Here is a 17045-nt window from a genome sequence, read left to right as displayed (position 1 = left end):
TTATATTTTTGTTCAATATAATATGAGCCATCTATGGAAAGGTGAGGCTCTCACAAACACATACGTCAGTTGTTTTGCCCACAAGACATGTCTGAAGGTAGACCGGTACAAGTCAAATAAAGAAAATGGAAGTACAGTATATAAGGAAATAGTTTACTGACAAAATAGGGGTTAAATATTGGTAAATCAATATACACTGCTCAAAAAAATAAAGGGAACACTTAAACAACACAATGTAACTCCAAGTCAGTCACACTTCTGTGAAATCAAACTGTCCACTTAGGAAGCAACACTGATTGACAATAAATGTCACATGCTGTTGTGCAAATGGAATAGACAACAGGTGGAAATTATAGGCAATTAGCAAGACACCCCCAATAAAGGAGTGGTTCTGCAGGTGGGACCACAGACCACTTCTCATTTCCTATGCTTCCTGGCTGATGTTTTGGTCACTTTTGAATGCTGGTGGTGCTTTCACTCTAGTGGTAGCATAAGACAGAGTCTACAACCCACACAACTGGCTCAGGTAGTGCAGCTCATCCAGGATGGCACATCAATGCGAGATGTGGCAAGGTTTGCTGTGTCTGTCAGCGTAGTGTCCAGAGCATGGAGGCGCTACCAGGAGACAGGCCAGTACATCAGGAGACGTGAAGAAGGCCGTATGAGGGCAACAACCCAGCAGCAGGACCGCTACCTCCGCCTTTGTGCAAGGAGGAGCAGGAGGAACACTGCCAGAGCCCTGCAAAATGACCTCCAGCAGGCCACAAATGTGCATGTGTCTGCTCAAATGACTCCATGAGGGTGGTATGAGGGCCCGACGTTATGGTGGAAAATAATTATTTGGTCAAAAACAAAAGTTTATCTCAATACTTTGTTATATACCCTTTGTTGGCAATGACAGAGGTCAAATGTTTTCTGTAAGTCTTCATAAGATTTTCACACACTGTTGCTGGTATTTTGGCCCATTCCTCCATGCAGATCTCCTCTAGAGCAGTGATGTTTTGGGGCTGTTGCTGGGCAACACAGACTTTCAACTCCCTCCAAAGATTGTCTATTGGGTTTAGGTCTGGAGACTGGCTAGGCCACTCCAGGACCTTAAGATGCTTCTTATGGAGCCACTCCTTAGTTTCCCTGGCTGTGTGTTTCGGGTCGTTGTCATGCTGGAAGACCCAGCCACGACCCATCTTCAATGCTCTTTCTGAGGGAAGGAGGTTGTTGGCCAAGCTCTCGCGATACATGGCCCCATCCATCCTCCCCTCAATACGGTGCAGTCGTCCTGTCCCCTTTGCAGAGAAGCATTCCCAAAGAGTGATGTTTCCACCTCCATGCTTCACGGTTTTGATGGTGTTCTTGGGGTTGGACTCATCCTTCTTCTTCCTCCAAACACAGCAAGTGGAGTTTAGACAGAAAAGCTCTATTTTTGTCTCATCAGACCACATGACCTTCTCCCATTCCTTCTCTGGATCATCCAGATGGTCATTGGCAAACTTCAAACGGGCCTGGACATGCGCTGTCTTGAGCAGGGGGACCTTGTGTGCACTGCAGGATTTTAATCCATGACGGCATAGTGTGTTACTAATGGTTTTCTTTGAGACTGTGGTCCCAGCTCTCTTCAGGTCATTGACCAGGTCCTGCTGTGTAGTTCTGGGCTGATCCCTCACCTTCCTCAAGATAATTGATGTCCCACGAGGTGAGATCTTGCATGGAGCCCCAGACCGAGGGTGATTGACCGTCATCTTGAACTTCTTCCATTTTCGAATAATTGCGCCAACAGTTGTTGCTTTCTCACCAAGCTGCTTGCCTATTGTCCTGTAGCCCATCCCAGCCTTGTGCAGGTCTACAATTTTAACCCTGATGTCCTTACACAGCCCTCTGGTCTTGGCCATTGTGGAGAGGTTGGAGTCTGTTTGATTGAGTATGTGGACAGGTGTATTTTATACAGGTAACGAGTTGTCTTTTATACAGGTGGAGTTAATATATATAATGAGTGGAGAACAGGAGGGCTTCTTAAAGAAAAACTAACTAACTAATTCTTACTGGTTGGTAGGTGATCAAATACTTATGTCATGCAATAAAATGCAAATTAATTACTTAAAAATCATAGAATGTTATTTTCTGGATTTTTGTTTTAGATTCCGTCTCACACAGTTGAAGTGTACCTATGATAAAAATGTCCAGACCTCTACATGCTTTGTAAGTAGGAAAACCTGCAAAATCGGCAGTTTATCAAATACTTGTTATTCCCACTGTATATACATACAGTTGAAGTCAGATGTTTACATACACTTTAATGACTTGGTGTCATTAAAACTAGTTTTTCAACCACTTCACAAATTTCTTGTGAACAAACTACAGTTTGGGCAAGTCGGTTAGGACATCTACATTGTGCATGACACAAGTCATTTTTCCAGCAATTGTTTACAGAAGGATTATTTCACTTATAATTCACTGTATCACAATTCCAGTTGGTCAGAAGTTTACATTGTTGACCGTGCCTTAAAACAGCTTGGAAAATTCCAGAAAATGATGTCATGGCTTTAGAAGCTTCTGATAGGCTAATTGACATCATTTCAGTCCGTTGGAGCTGTACTTGTGGATGTATTTCAAGGCCTTTTCTTGATTTTCATGGGAAAATCCAAATAAATCAGCCAAGACCTCAGGAAAACAATTGTAGTCCTCCATCTGGTACATCCGTGGGAGCAATTTCCAAACGCCTGAACGTGCCACATTCATCTGTACAAACAATAGTACGCAATATAAACACTATGAGACCATGCAGCCGCCATACCGCTCAGGAAGGAGACGTTATCTATCTCCTAGGGATGAACGTACTTCAGTGCGAAAAGTGCAAATCAATCTCAGAACAACAGCAAAGGACCTTGTGAAGATGCTGGAGGAAACAGGTACAAAAGTATCCATATCCACAGTAAAACGAGTCCTATATCGACATAACCTGTAAGCCCGCTTAGCAAGGAAGAAGCCACTGCTCCATAACCACCATAAAAAAAGCCAGACTACGGTTTGCAACTGCACACGGCCAAAATTCACCCAACTTATCGTGGGAAGCTTGTGGAAGGCTACCCAAAACGTTTGACCCAATTAAACTATTTAAAAGGCAATGCTACCAAATGCTAATTGAGTGTATGTAAACTTCTGACCCACTGGGAATGTAATGAAAGAAATAAAAGCTATATATGTAAACTTCTGACTTCAACTGTATATATATATATATCATACATACTGTGTGTATGTTATTCAATGTGTTTTTATAGGCTAATAGGATTAAGGACAAATTATTTTTATACTTACAGGGGTCCTGAAATTCTGAATCAAATAGCTAAATTATCTTTGGTATGACCATTTTAAAAGGGGAATTTCCCCCTGGGGGAATCTGTGCTTGTTTTGATTATGTCTTAGGCATTTCTTGGACCGTGAGATGTTTTACACATTTTTTTAAAATGTATTTTACCTTTATTTAACTAGGCAAGTGAGTTAAGAACAAATTGTTATTTTCAATGACAGCCTAGGAACAGTGGGTTAACTGCCTGTTCAGGGGCAGCATGACAGATTTGTACCTTGTCAGCTCGGGGGTTTGAACTTGCAACCTTGCGGTTGCTAGTCCAATGCTCTAACCACTAGGCTATCCTGCTGCCCCAACTATGACAGCAAGACATGCACAGATCTTGTTTATGCCTGGCTCCAGTATATTTATTTGTTCGTCATGGAAAGGTTTAATGGATTTTAGTAACATTTTTATAGGCAACTTACAGTAGTTCCTGGTGCTGAGCTTGATATTGACCAAAAGCTAATGTTAGCTTGCAAATCATTCACAAATCACATCGCCAGATAGCAGGTGGTTAATTAAATTGATAGCTTTGGAATGTCTAGCCAGCATATTATGAAAGCTAGCTAGATTTTGGTTTAGGTAAAAAGAAATCTTCGCTAGCTAGCTACAGTGGCTAACAAAAGTATACACCCCCCTTGGCATTTTTCCTATTTTGTTGCCTTTTGCGTGTTTATATCATTTAGATTTACACAACATGCCTACCACTTTGAAGATGCAAAATATTTCTTCTTGTGAAAATAACAAGAAATAAGACAAAAAAACAGAACACTTGAGCGTGCATCACCCCCCCCCCCCCCCCCAAAGTCAATACCTTGTAGAGCCATCTTTTGTAGCCATCTTTCATGTCTCTATAAGCATGACACATCTAGCCACTGGGATTTGTTGCCCATTCTTCAAGGCAAAACTGCTCCAGCTCCTTCAAGTTGGATGGGTTCCGCTGGTGTACAGCAATCTTTAAGTCGTACCACAGATTCTCAATTGGAGTGAGGTCTGGGCTTTGACTTAGCCATTCCAAGACATTTAAATGTTTCCGCTTAAACCACTTGAGTGTTGCTTTAGCAGTATGCTTAGGGTCAATGTCCTGCTGGAAGCTTAACCTTTGTCCCAGTCTCAAATCTCTGTAAGACTGTAACAGGTTTCCCTCAAGAATTTCCCTGTATTTAGCACTATCCATCGTTCCTTCAATTCTGATCAGTTTCCCAGTCCCTGCCGATGGAAAAAATGGTGATTGTGTTCGCGGGGTGATGAGAGATGTTGGGTTTGCGCCAGAGTTGGCATTTTCCTTGATGACCAAAAAGCTGAATTTTATTATCATCTGACCAGAGTACCTTCTTCCATATGGCAATAGCTTTTTTTCTGACCACTCTTCCGTAAAGCACAGCTCTGTGGAGTGTATGGCAAACACAGACAATCATATTTCAACCCTCCAGGCGCGACACAAAATGCAGAAATTAAGATATAATTCATGCCTTACCTTTGACTAGCTTCTTCTGTTGGAACGCCAATATGTTCCACAAACATCACAAATGGTCCTTTTGTTCGATTAATTATGTCGATATATATGCAAATGTCCATTTATTGGGCGTGTTTGATCCAGAAAACGCGCCAAATATTATGAATAATCGATCAAAGTGTAGTATGCTTTCAGGTCACGCGCCTCTAAAGAGTACACTTCCCTCAAGGCTCATTCTGAACATGGCTACTTCTTCATTTCTCAAAGGAAAAACTTCAACCAATTTCTAAAGACTTGACTTCCAGTGGAAGCGATAGGAACTGCAAGAAGGTCCCTTAGATATCTGGATTCCCAATGAAAACCCATTGAAAAGAGAGTGACCTAAAAAATAAAATCTGAATGGTTTGTTCTCGGGGTTTCGCCTGCCAAATAAGTTCTGTTATAGTCACAGACATGATTCAAACAGTTTTAGAAACTTCAGAGTGTATTCTATCTAAATCTAATAATATGCATATTTTAGCTTCTGGGCATGAGTAGCAGGAAGTGTATTTTCATCCAAAATTCCAAATGCTTCCCCCTTTCCTAGAGAAGTTAAGACTGGTTGAACCTGCTGGCTACAAACACAGACATTTAGATATTTCTCACACCACGGGGCGGTCCTCCTCTTCCTGAAATCGCTATGTGGTTTGCTTACAATCAGGCAATGTAGCTGGAGGTTGCAGAAACACTCATATTTACGTGTAGTGAGGAAATTTGCAATTGTTCTGACACATTTTTAGATCGAACCCTTTTTTTCAATTTGCCTAAAATTACATACCCAAATCTAACTGCCTGTATCAGTAAAAATAGACTGAATTACCACATTTACATAGGTATTCAGACCCTTTACTTTCCCATTTACAGATCCTCTCAAGCTCTGTCAGGTTGGATGGGGAGTGTCGCTGCTTTGCTATTTTCAGGTCTCTCCAGAGATGTTTGATCAGGTTCAAGTCCAGGCTTTGGCTGGGCCACTCGAAGACATTCAGAGACTTGTCCCAAAGCCACTCCTGCATTGACTTGGCTGTGTGCTTAGGGTCGTTATCCTGTTGGAAGGTGAACCTTCCACCCAGTCTGAGGTCCTGAGCACTCTGGAGCAGGTTTTCATCAAGGATCTCTGTGTACTTTGCTCTGTTCATCTTTCCCTCGATCGTGACTAGTTTCCCAGTCCCTGCCTCTGAAAAACATCCACACAGAATGATGCTGCCACCACCACCATGCTTCACCGTAGGGATGTTGCCAGGTTTCCTCCAGACGTGAGTCTTGGCATTCAGTCCAAAGAGTTCCATCCTGGTTTCATCAGACCAGAGAATCTTGTTTCTCATGGTCAAGAGTCCTTTTGGTGCCTTTTGGCAAACTCCAAATGGGCAGTCATATGCCTTTTTTCTGAGGAGTAGCTTCCGTCTGTCCACTCTACCATAAAGGCCTGATTTATGAAGTGCTGCAGAGATGGTTGTCCTTCTGCAAGGTTCTCGCATCTCCACAGAGGAACTTGAGCTTTTTCAGAGTGACCATTAACTGACCTAATGATGGACTGTTGTTTCTCTTTGCTTATTTGAGCTGTTCATGCCATAATATGGAATTGGTATTTTACCAAATAGGGCTGAATTATTACCGAATGTAATAGAGCAGTGGTGAAATTTCCCTTTAAGAGACTGTGGAGCCGCCCATATGGGTCAGAAAACGTACCTCAATCCAGGGGTTTGGAATGAACGTGTCAGCCAATCAGCTCGTTTGTTCAACACGGCGTGTCATTCCATGACGGCTGCTGTGGCTACTGCTAGCTAGCATGAGGATTTAAAGGGCAGTTTTACAGTAAAACTAGCAGTATTTAAAATCTTCTCGATGGAGCAGTGAGGATAAAGATAACATTTGGAGAGGCCTAGCAGAGGCATATCTCACCCCTGCATATATGTTTTACAACACATATCTTGCGCCGGCTCAACGATGTCAATGATTGCGTTCAGACTCCAGTACCTCGGTACATCTATCAACAGAGCAGCTAGCTAGCTAAAGGCTAGGTTGAAGATACCACTGTATCTAGCAACCTCCACCTAATAATTATCATCAAAAACAAAAATCATTACCAGCCAGATAAACTTAAACAAGAGGCAACAGTCATATAATATAATTGGCTTAACATTACTATTAAAATAGTACTCAGTTATAGGACTGGGTAATTGTTAAGAAGAAAACCACATTTTTTTCCTTCTGTGTATGGTAATTTTCTGTTCTTCGATGGAAAGGTGTTGTGATTCCATCCAGTATGGATGGTTGCCATTGAAATTAATGACATCTGGCGCAATGAAACGGACTGCTTATTGTCAGAGATACTTTTGAGGAGATAGGAAACTCCATTTGAATCGTATTATAGCCCACTGTGGACGTTGCCTCACTGGGCCGCATAGTGCATTCTAGGTACACTCCGACAAAGAGCGCTTTCCTTCCAGGAGTTGGTGGGAGTCAATTGGGAGCTGGCACAAAAACTCAACATGAGCACGAATTACGTGAACAAGAAGCTCAACATTACAAATCTTTCACAGAATTTGAGATAATGAACTTGTCCTCTGTAATATTGTATCTCTTTGAAATCGTGACATTACCACGGTTGGGTAGGATACTTTCTAAATGTAACCTGTTACAGTTACTAGTTACCTGTCCAAAATTTTTATCAGTAACGTAACTTTTGGATCACCCCAAACTCAGTAACGTAATCTTAAGAGACATTAGAAGACAAAAATGTATGTTACCAATTGAACAACATCTATTGCAGGATAAATCAATGTTGAAGTTTACATAGCTGGCCTTATATGGATGTTACATTTTGGATAAGTAGGCTGCTTTTAACTCATCGCCTTATCCTACATATAATAATAATACGATTAAATTCTTACGGCTGAGATCGGGAGGAGAAAGAGAAGAGTCACAAAAAGCAGAAATAGAGATAAAATTAATCACTAACCTTTGATGATCTTCATCAGACGACACTCATAGGACGTCATGTTACACAATACATGTATGTTTTGTTCGATAAAGTTCATATTTATATCTAAAAATCTTAGTTTACATTGGCGCGTTATGTTCAGTAATGTTTTGCCTCCAAAACATCTGGTGATTTTAAGAGAGCCACATCAATTTACAGAAATACTCATAATAAACATTGATAAATGATACAAGTGTTATACATAGAACTTTAGATAAACTTCTCCTTAATGCAACCGCTGTCAGATTTTTTTTAAACTTTACGGAAAAAGCACAGCATGCAATAATCTGAGTACGGCACTCAGACACAAAAACAAGCCAAACAGGTACCCATCATGTTGTGGAGTCAACAGAAGTCAGAAATAGCATTATAAATATTCACTTACCTTTGATGATCTTCATCAGAATGCACACCCAGGAATCCCAGTTCCATAATAAAGGTTTGTTTTGTTCGTTAAAGTCCATCATTTATGTCCTAATACCTCCTCTTTGTTCACCCGTTTAGTTCAAAAATCCAAATTCATGACGCGCAGGCCAGACGAAAAGTAAATCAATTCCATTACAGTTCGTAGAAACATGTCAAACAATGTATAGAATCAATCTTTAGGATGTTTTTAACATCAATCTTGAATAATGTTTCAACCGGAGAATTCCTTTGTCTTTGTCTTGAACCCAGCTACCTCTCATGGGGGTGCGCCTGAGTGAGCTCATGGCACTCTGCCAGACACCTGGTTGAAACAGCTCTCATTCCCTCATCCTTCACAGTAGAAGCCTGAAACAAGGTTCTAAAGACTGTTGACATCTAGTGGAAGCCTTAGGAAGTGCAATATGACCCCATAGACACTGTATATTGGATAGGCAAACCTACAAACCTGCCTGCCATATGAGTTCTGTTATACTCACAGACATCATTCAAACAGTTTTAGAAACTTCAGAGTGTTTTCTATCCAGATCTACTAATAATATGCATATCTTAGCTTCTGGGCCTGAGTAGCAGGCAGTTTACTCTGGGCACCTTATTCATCCAAGCTACTCAATACTGCCCCCCATCCATAAGAAGTTATTTAAGTTACAACTTAGACTTTGGTTTTTAATGTAAAGATATATCAGAATTCCAGTCATTCCAATAAATGTTGTACCCCTTGATCTTCAAGAATAGGACTTGGAAATGTTTTACCTGAGCATAACCCAAAAATGAAGGACTTAGCCAGCCCTTTATGATTTTGTTGTCATGGAGGACTGATTGGGCTCATTGATTTGAGTTGATACAGAAATGCTGCGCTCATGGAATGGCATGCTTTGAGCATTACTGAAAAGTGCTATTTACATGTGAAAAATGAATGCCATTTTCTGCATTTGCTCTAGGCCTATTGTTTACCTTTTTGTTGTTCCTCGGCATACACATCACAGACACACTGAATTGGTCCACTCACACAGACAGCATCGTGAAGAAGGCGCAGCAGCGCCTCTTCAACCTCAGGAGGCTGAAGAAATTCGGCTTGTCACCAAAAGCACTCACAAACTTCTACAGATGCACAATCGAGAGCATCCTGGCGGGCTGTATCACCGCCTGGTACGGCAACTGCTCCGCCCTCAACCGTAAGGCTCTCCAGAGGGTAGTGAGGTCTGCACAACGCATCACCGGGGGCAAACTACCTGCCCTCCAGGACACGTACACCACCCGATGTTACAGGAAGGCCATAAAGATCATCAAGGACATCAACCACCCGAGCCACTGCCTGTTCACCCCGCTATCATCCAGAAGGCGAGGTCAGGACAGGTGCATCAAAGCTGGGACCGAGAAACTGAAAAACAGCTTCTATCTCAAGGCCATCAGACTGTTAAACAGCCACCACTAACATTGAGTGGCTGCTGCCAACACACTGACAATGACACTGACTCAACTCCAGCCACTTTAATAATGGGAATTGACGGGAAATGATGTAAATATATCACTAGCCACTTTAAACAATGCTACCTTATATAATGTTACTTACCCTACATTATTAATCTCATATTCATACGTATATACTGTACTCTATATCATCGACTGCATCCTTATGTAATACATGTATCACTAGCCACTTTAACTATGCCACTTTGTTTACATACTCATCTCATATGTATATACTGTACTCGATATCATCTACTGTATCTTGCCTATGCTGCTCTGTACCATCACTCATTCATATATCCTTATGTACATATTCTTTATCCCCTTACACTGTGTATAAGACAGTAGTTTTGGAATTGTTAGTTAGATTACTTGTTGGTTATTACTGCATTGTCGGAACTAAAAGCACAAGCATTTCGCTACACTCGCATTAACATCTGCTAACCATGTGTATGTGACAAATAAAATTTGATTTGATTTGATTTGTTGGTGACACTTTGATATCTTGCAGCTGTTTAAAGGGCAAATCCACAGTTGAAACAATAACAAAACAACACCCTGCCTCTGTTTTGGAGGGATGGGCCTGGAGAAATGTAACCACTCTCATATTAATAGACAGAGCTGTGGATGTAATGACTGACCATCCATGATATCAAAAGTAATGTTTTAACCATGCTATGAGTCAAAAGTGTTTGTTTACGTTTACAATGTTGACAAACATTGGAGAAAAACAAGCTTATATTTTGGGTTCTCATGGAGTGTAACAGTTGAACTAAGCTAAGTTGTAAATGCCACAAGTTATTTTCATCAAGAATCAATGTATATATAAAATTAATTTATAAGTTAATAAATGGATGTAGTAACTACAGATTGGCTATTTAAGTCTATGAAAAATGTGAGTTTGAGTATGTGTCCATTAACCCTATGGATTTTTTAAAAATCAGCATTAATTAGATTGAGCAATAAAAGCCCAACTTTTATTCCAAATGCTGGGATCCGCACTATGCAGCTGCTGCAACAGCGCATTTTTCACTGGCTGGTTCAAAAACAATGATGATAGGCAGCTGAAAAACATCTTGAATTCAACCATTATTGGGTTCAAATACACATTTAGATTTGTGAACAACCATTCACAACAACCACAATCTGTAGGGCGCAAATAGCTAAATGAGAGCAGCAGTATGATGCACATCAATGCGCTATGTAAATATCAATAATAAGTGATATCCATATTCCCGTAGACTACACAACTGCTGTCGTTCTTACCTTGATTCATCTTTGGATGCTGACAGCAGTCGCATCATTGGAAGACATACCTTGGACTGTAGCCTACAAAAACCAAAATCCTTTCTGAATTAGAAAGTAATCCTTGAAATAATCATCTAGTTCTTCAAAAGTATCTGCAATCTGATTAACCATATTTTTGCTGGTAACGTAACGGATTACAGTTACTGTTTTTTGTAACGAATTACATGTAACGGATTACATGCCCTTTTGCCACAACTTTGGAAGCATGCTTGGGGTCATTGTCCATTTAGAAGACCCATTTGCAACCAAGCCTTAACTTCCTGACTGATGTCTTGAGAGGTTGCTTCAAATATATCCACATAATTTTCCATCCTCATGATGCCATCTGTTTTGTGACGTGCACCAGTCCCTCCTGCAGCAAAGCACCCCTACAACATGATACTTCCTCAGTTACACCAGCTCTGTCAGGAGGAATGGGCCAAAATTCACCCAACTTATTGTGGAAGCTTGTGGAAGGATTCCCGAAATGTTTGACCCAAGTTAAACAATTTAAAGGCAATGCTACCAAATACTAATTGAGTGTATGTAAACCTCTGACCCACTGGGAATGTGATATTGGCTCTACCGTTTACACCTTCTGTAGAGACCCATTCATGTAGCATGACTTATTGATATATAAAAATAATATTGATATGTGTGGTCGTAACATGATTTTGTGACATACCACAACAATATCAAGTGTCCACCACATTAATATATGGCGGATGCATCTGTTTATGGACTGTACATGTGCACCTCACTCAGGTTTCAACTCAGCTTGCATGGCCTTAACTTATTTATGGAATATTATGTGATAAGTGCGTGTGTAACAGTATATAAAGTACACTAATGTACTGGTGTGAAGGCATTTGGACGGGGGTGAAAAGTACTTCAGTAAAAATATTTTAAAGTACTACTTAAGTCTTTTTGGGGGTATCTGTACATTACTTTACTATTTATATTTTTGGCAACTTTTACTTTTACTTCCCTACATTCCAAAAGAAAATAATGTACTTTAGACTTCCTGACACCCAAAAGTACTCGTTACATTTTAACAGGAAAATTCACACACTTATCAAGAGAACATCCCTGGTCATCCCTACTGCATCTGAACGGGCAGACTCACTAAACACACATGCTTCGTTTGTAAATTATTTCTAAGTGTTTGAGTGTGACCCTGGCTATCAGTCAATAATTATTATTTTTTTAAATACAATTTGTGCCGTCTGGTTTAATATAAGGAATTTGAGATGATTATACTTTTACTTTTACTCAAGTATGACAATTTACTTTTTCCATCACTGGATGTGGCTGGGGGTTATAGCATTTCTTTCACATGACCCATCAATTTGTGTGTCTGGATAAGCGTCATCTAATATTTAGAAAATATTTTTAACTGGACACTGTGTTTACCTGGAATTTTTATTTTCTTATTGTAGGCTACTACCACTTTTAGTCTTAATCTTTACTACACTACTTAGTGTTTAGCACATGACCTCACATGTGAATCCATAAAGTGATGGGTGGGGCTGGCTTATGAGTGTGTGAACAATGCTGAATGGGTGAAGACAAAGGAGAGCTCTCCAGTAGGTACCAAAACATTCAAAGCCCCTTTTCTCAAAAGTGAGTTTACAAGTTTATCATCTTTCAAAGCAGAATTACTTTCCCATTGTTCCTCAAAAATGCAGTGTATGATATCCTCTCCGCCTATGGGATCGGTGTCCCTATAACGGGACAGTTGTTGCTAACGTGCGCTAACATGCGCTAATGTGACAAGAATGAAGTTGTAACAGCAACCTTTCTAGGACATAGACATGTCTTATATGGGTAGAAAGCGTAAATTCTTGTAAATCTAACTGCACTGTCCAATTTACAGTAGCTATTACAGTGAAAAGATACCATGCTATTGTTTGAGGAGAGTGCACAACAACAAAACACTTTTATCACGGCAACTGGTGTGATACATTCACATCTGAAGTTAAATACTGTACTTACATTCAGTAATCTTGCTCTGATTTGTCATCCTGGGGGTCCCAGAGATAAAATGTAGTATAATTTTGTTTGATAAAATCAAATTGTATATTCAAATGTAGGGGGTTTGAACCCCTGCTGTCTCTGGCTTCACACCCACTCCGCCCGGCCATCTAGATGTTTGAAAGTTAGTGTATAAGCTAATGATCCATCATGTATGACATTCCTGGGAGTATGTAAACTTAAATTTTGTATTAACGTATCATTTTTGTATGTTATCTATAGTTATGTGCTTGAAAATGTATCTTCAATCTTCAATGCATTTTCAAGACAACTTTAAGTCAAAACGGTAACTAGGCCACTCAGGAACATTTCATGTCATCTTGGTAAGCAATTCCAGTATATATTTTGCCTTGTGTTTTAGGTTATTGTCCTGATGAAAAGGGAATTTGTCTCCCAGTGTCTGTTGGAAAACAGACTGAACCAGGTTTTCCTCTAGAATGTTCCCTGTGCTTAGCTCAGTGCTGATTTCAGAATATAAATATTGGCGGGTCAAACTCAACATTTTTTTTAGATGCATGCCAACAAATCCACTACACAACGTTAACACTAGACAATACATGAATTGCACTATACGGTAACAAACGGTGTCCACAAACTGTTAGAGCCAACAAAAGCAGAGCTTTCCTTTCAGCACCATAGAGTGGCCACGACACCTGGATATCAGCGGATCCTCGTCTGGCAGCAAAATAGTTATTTAGGCCTCATTTCCTAACTTTTTAAAAGCAATAGTTGATATGGCTGACTTGCTTAAGTAAATATGGTTTCCACTGTCTCCTTGTATATTTGTGTAACTCGATAAGAACCGCGTTCTCCTTCAATCATAATTCACCATACACATACATTATTACAGTTATGTTTAGTAGATGTATAATATTTGTTCTTATACAGACATGGCGCCGACAGACATGACAGCTCTGCTTCTAGCTCCTGATGTAATGTGTGCGCTGGGAGTCGGGAAGGAAGTTCAGGGAGTGAATAATTTAATAAATAAAATAAACACAATACAAAACAAGAAACACGAACAATGCACAGACATGAAACTGAAATAGAAACAATAACGCCTGGGGAAGGAACCAAAGGGAGTGACATAAATAGGGCAGGTAATCAAGGAGGTGATGGAGTCCAGGTGAGTGTCAATAAGCTCTGGTGCGTGTGATGATGGTGACAGGTGTATGTAATAATCAGCAGTCTGGGGACATAGAGGCCAGAGAGGGTGTATACGTGACAGTACCCTCTCCCTGCCGCACGGCTCCTGACGCAAGACGCCGACAACAGGGACGATCCTGGGGATCAGAAGCGGACTAGCCACCTCTGCCGAAGTGCGTGAACCTGTCGAGCCGGCCGGGGACGCGGGAACCCGCTGACCTAGAGCGCCGAAGAAGGAGCAGATGAAACAGCACCCTCTCTCCGACACACGGCTCCAGCCACAAGACGACAATCAGAGGGATTTTCCCGCAAATTCAGAAAAACAATGGCTGTGAAGCCGAAACATCTGTGTACGCTATCCCTGATGCAGTAAAAAATTAAAAACATTGAATAATGAAGCTTTATGCAATGTCATTTTTTTGTGCGAACCCATTACATCTCTTTGTTTGTCTATTTTCTGGTACTTACTGGAAATCATTTAATTGGTAACCACATAATACAAAAGGCTACATAGTTTCACTTGTGTCAATAAATCTCAAAATAAGTAATTTAATTACTATGCAATTATTAGGCAATTATCGCGACTAGCTCTTCGGAAACTTTGCAGTATTTTGTTTTTTATGTGCTATTTGTTTTAAATTATTGGCTCAGGAAATGATTTCTGTCATTACATACAGCCCGGAAGAACTATTGGATATTAGAGCGGCGGTAACTCACCAGAACTATCATCATTACGACCAGGAATACTGCTTCCCTGGAGCAGATCCTTTGGTCACTATCCCCAGAGCAATTTAACTTATTCCAGAGGCCGACCCAAAACATAGCCAGTGGAGGAGAGACACTCGAGGAGGCCTGCTGGTTCGACTTAGGAGGCACTCACACCACCCACCGCTTCCGAGTATATCACTTGCTAATATTCAGTCTTTGGGTAACAAAGTCGACGAGCTTAGAGCAAAGATTTATTTCCAGAGAGACATCGGGACCTGTAACATACTTTGTTTCAAGGAAACATGGCTCTCTCGAGATACTCTGTCGGAGTCGGTAAAGCCAGCAGGATTCTCAGTAAATCACACAGACAGGAATAAATATCACTCCAGGAAGCAGGGTGGAGGGGTGTGTTTCATGATTAACTACTCATGGTGTAATTCTAGGAACATACAGGAACTCAAGTGCTTTTGTTCACACGACCTAGAATACCCACAACGGCCCTCAAAGAACTTCACTGGACTTTATGCAAACTGGAAACCACAAATCCTGAGGCTGCATTTATTGTAGCTGGGGATTGTAACAAAGCAAATTTGAGGACTAGGCTGCTGAAGTTCTATCAACATATCAGTGATCGGTCATGACACCCCATTAGAAATGGCATTTGTTGTCTCCATTGTCTCCATCCACGGCGGTTGGTTCATGCATAGCTTCCATCGTTTCTATCTCTCTCTCCCCACTCCTCCCCCGTCTGTCTTAGCAAAAAGAGCACCTGACATTTCCACAGAACGCACAGTTGTTCAATAATTCAGTGCGCAGAAGGTGAACAGTGATCCAAACACAAAATACAATCACTATTCATTGTAGAAGTCTCCATTTTATTTCCCTACAGTCAACCAGCCGGTTTCTCCAAAGGGAGAAAAACAGAGCAGAGCAGAGAAAAACAGAGCTGTCCAGGAGCATAGCATAGGATTTGGCCTCCAAGGCCGGCAGGGCAGATATGAGAAAACTATCTAACAAAGATTGAGGTGCTGTAATCAGGAATGCAGTGATGCAAAGCGAGCTTTGTTGTGGCGGGACACTCGAGTCAGACAGCTGACAATGTAAAAACAAATTGTTCAATAAAATGTGTGGTCAAACAAATACAGTTCTCCTGACACACGTTGTGATTTTGTTGATTACATGTTGTGTAACTCTCCAGGCCACACTTTTCAGGAGTGAGTATACCTATTTTCAGTGAAGAGTGAAGAGGGTATCCAACAGACTGCTTCACAAACTGGACGTAATGTGGTTGTAATCATGACGTCATTATAACCTATTTGGTAAAGGGCTAGGACTTGTTGTGTATTTACTGTCACGAGTGACAGAGCAATGAGATCAGTGATGCTTAGGGGGATGTTTGGAGGAGTTGGGCTGGGAGATGGGTCCGTGGCTGGCTGAGGGAAGAGAAGCTGAGAGGAGGAGAGAAGCACAACACACAGGAAGCGGGAAGTCCACTCTAATTGGTCGCGGTCAGCTAGAAAGAAGACTGCTTAGCCTGGGACACTTTCTCTCTCTCACTTTGTCTTTTATGCTCTCCAACACTGACAGACAGACAGACAGACAGACAGACAGACAGGCAGACAGACAGACAGACAGACAGACAGACAGACAGACAGACAGACAGACAGACAGACAGACAGACAGCTCCAACACAGACCCGGTGTCAGGATAAAGTGACTCAGGGGGCAGTAAATTGGCGAGGGGGATATATTTTTGGGGGTTCTTGCTTTGGAATTATATTGAATTCTGCTTATATAATCACGCTATACCAATATAAACAAAGATCAAATACCGAGACTCCAAGATCATTGAGAGCTTTTAAAATCTGTAGCTTTTCTCTGCTGCGCTGTATTAGCATAATGGACAGCGCGCTACAGCTAGGCGGTTTTGGTAATGAATATAGGCTACAAAAAGTCTATGTGAATCTAGCCGTACACACAACTGTTTTACCAAAATAATGCAAATCAAATGCTGAATGTAGTAACCTAGTTATTCATGCATGCAAACAAAAATACCAAATAGCAGTTTGGCTTAGAAAACCAGCACAAATGAATGCGAATAAATGCAACAGAACAAAACAGCGGTACTAAGTAGCAGACCTAGTAAACAAAATATCAGCT

Source organism: Oncorhynchus kisutch, linkage group LG18, assembly GCF_002021735.2.
Source record: "Oncorhynchus kisutch isolate 150728-3 linkage group LG18, Okis_V2, whole genome shotgun sequence".
NCBI classification, from domain to species: domain Eukaryota; kingdom Metazoa; phylum Chordata; class Actinopteri; order Salmoniformes; family Salmonidae; genus Oncorhynchus; species Oncorhynchus kisutch.
Note: the sequence above shows the minus strand (reverse complement) of the source record.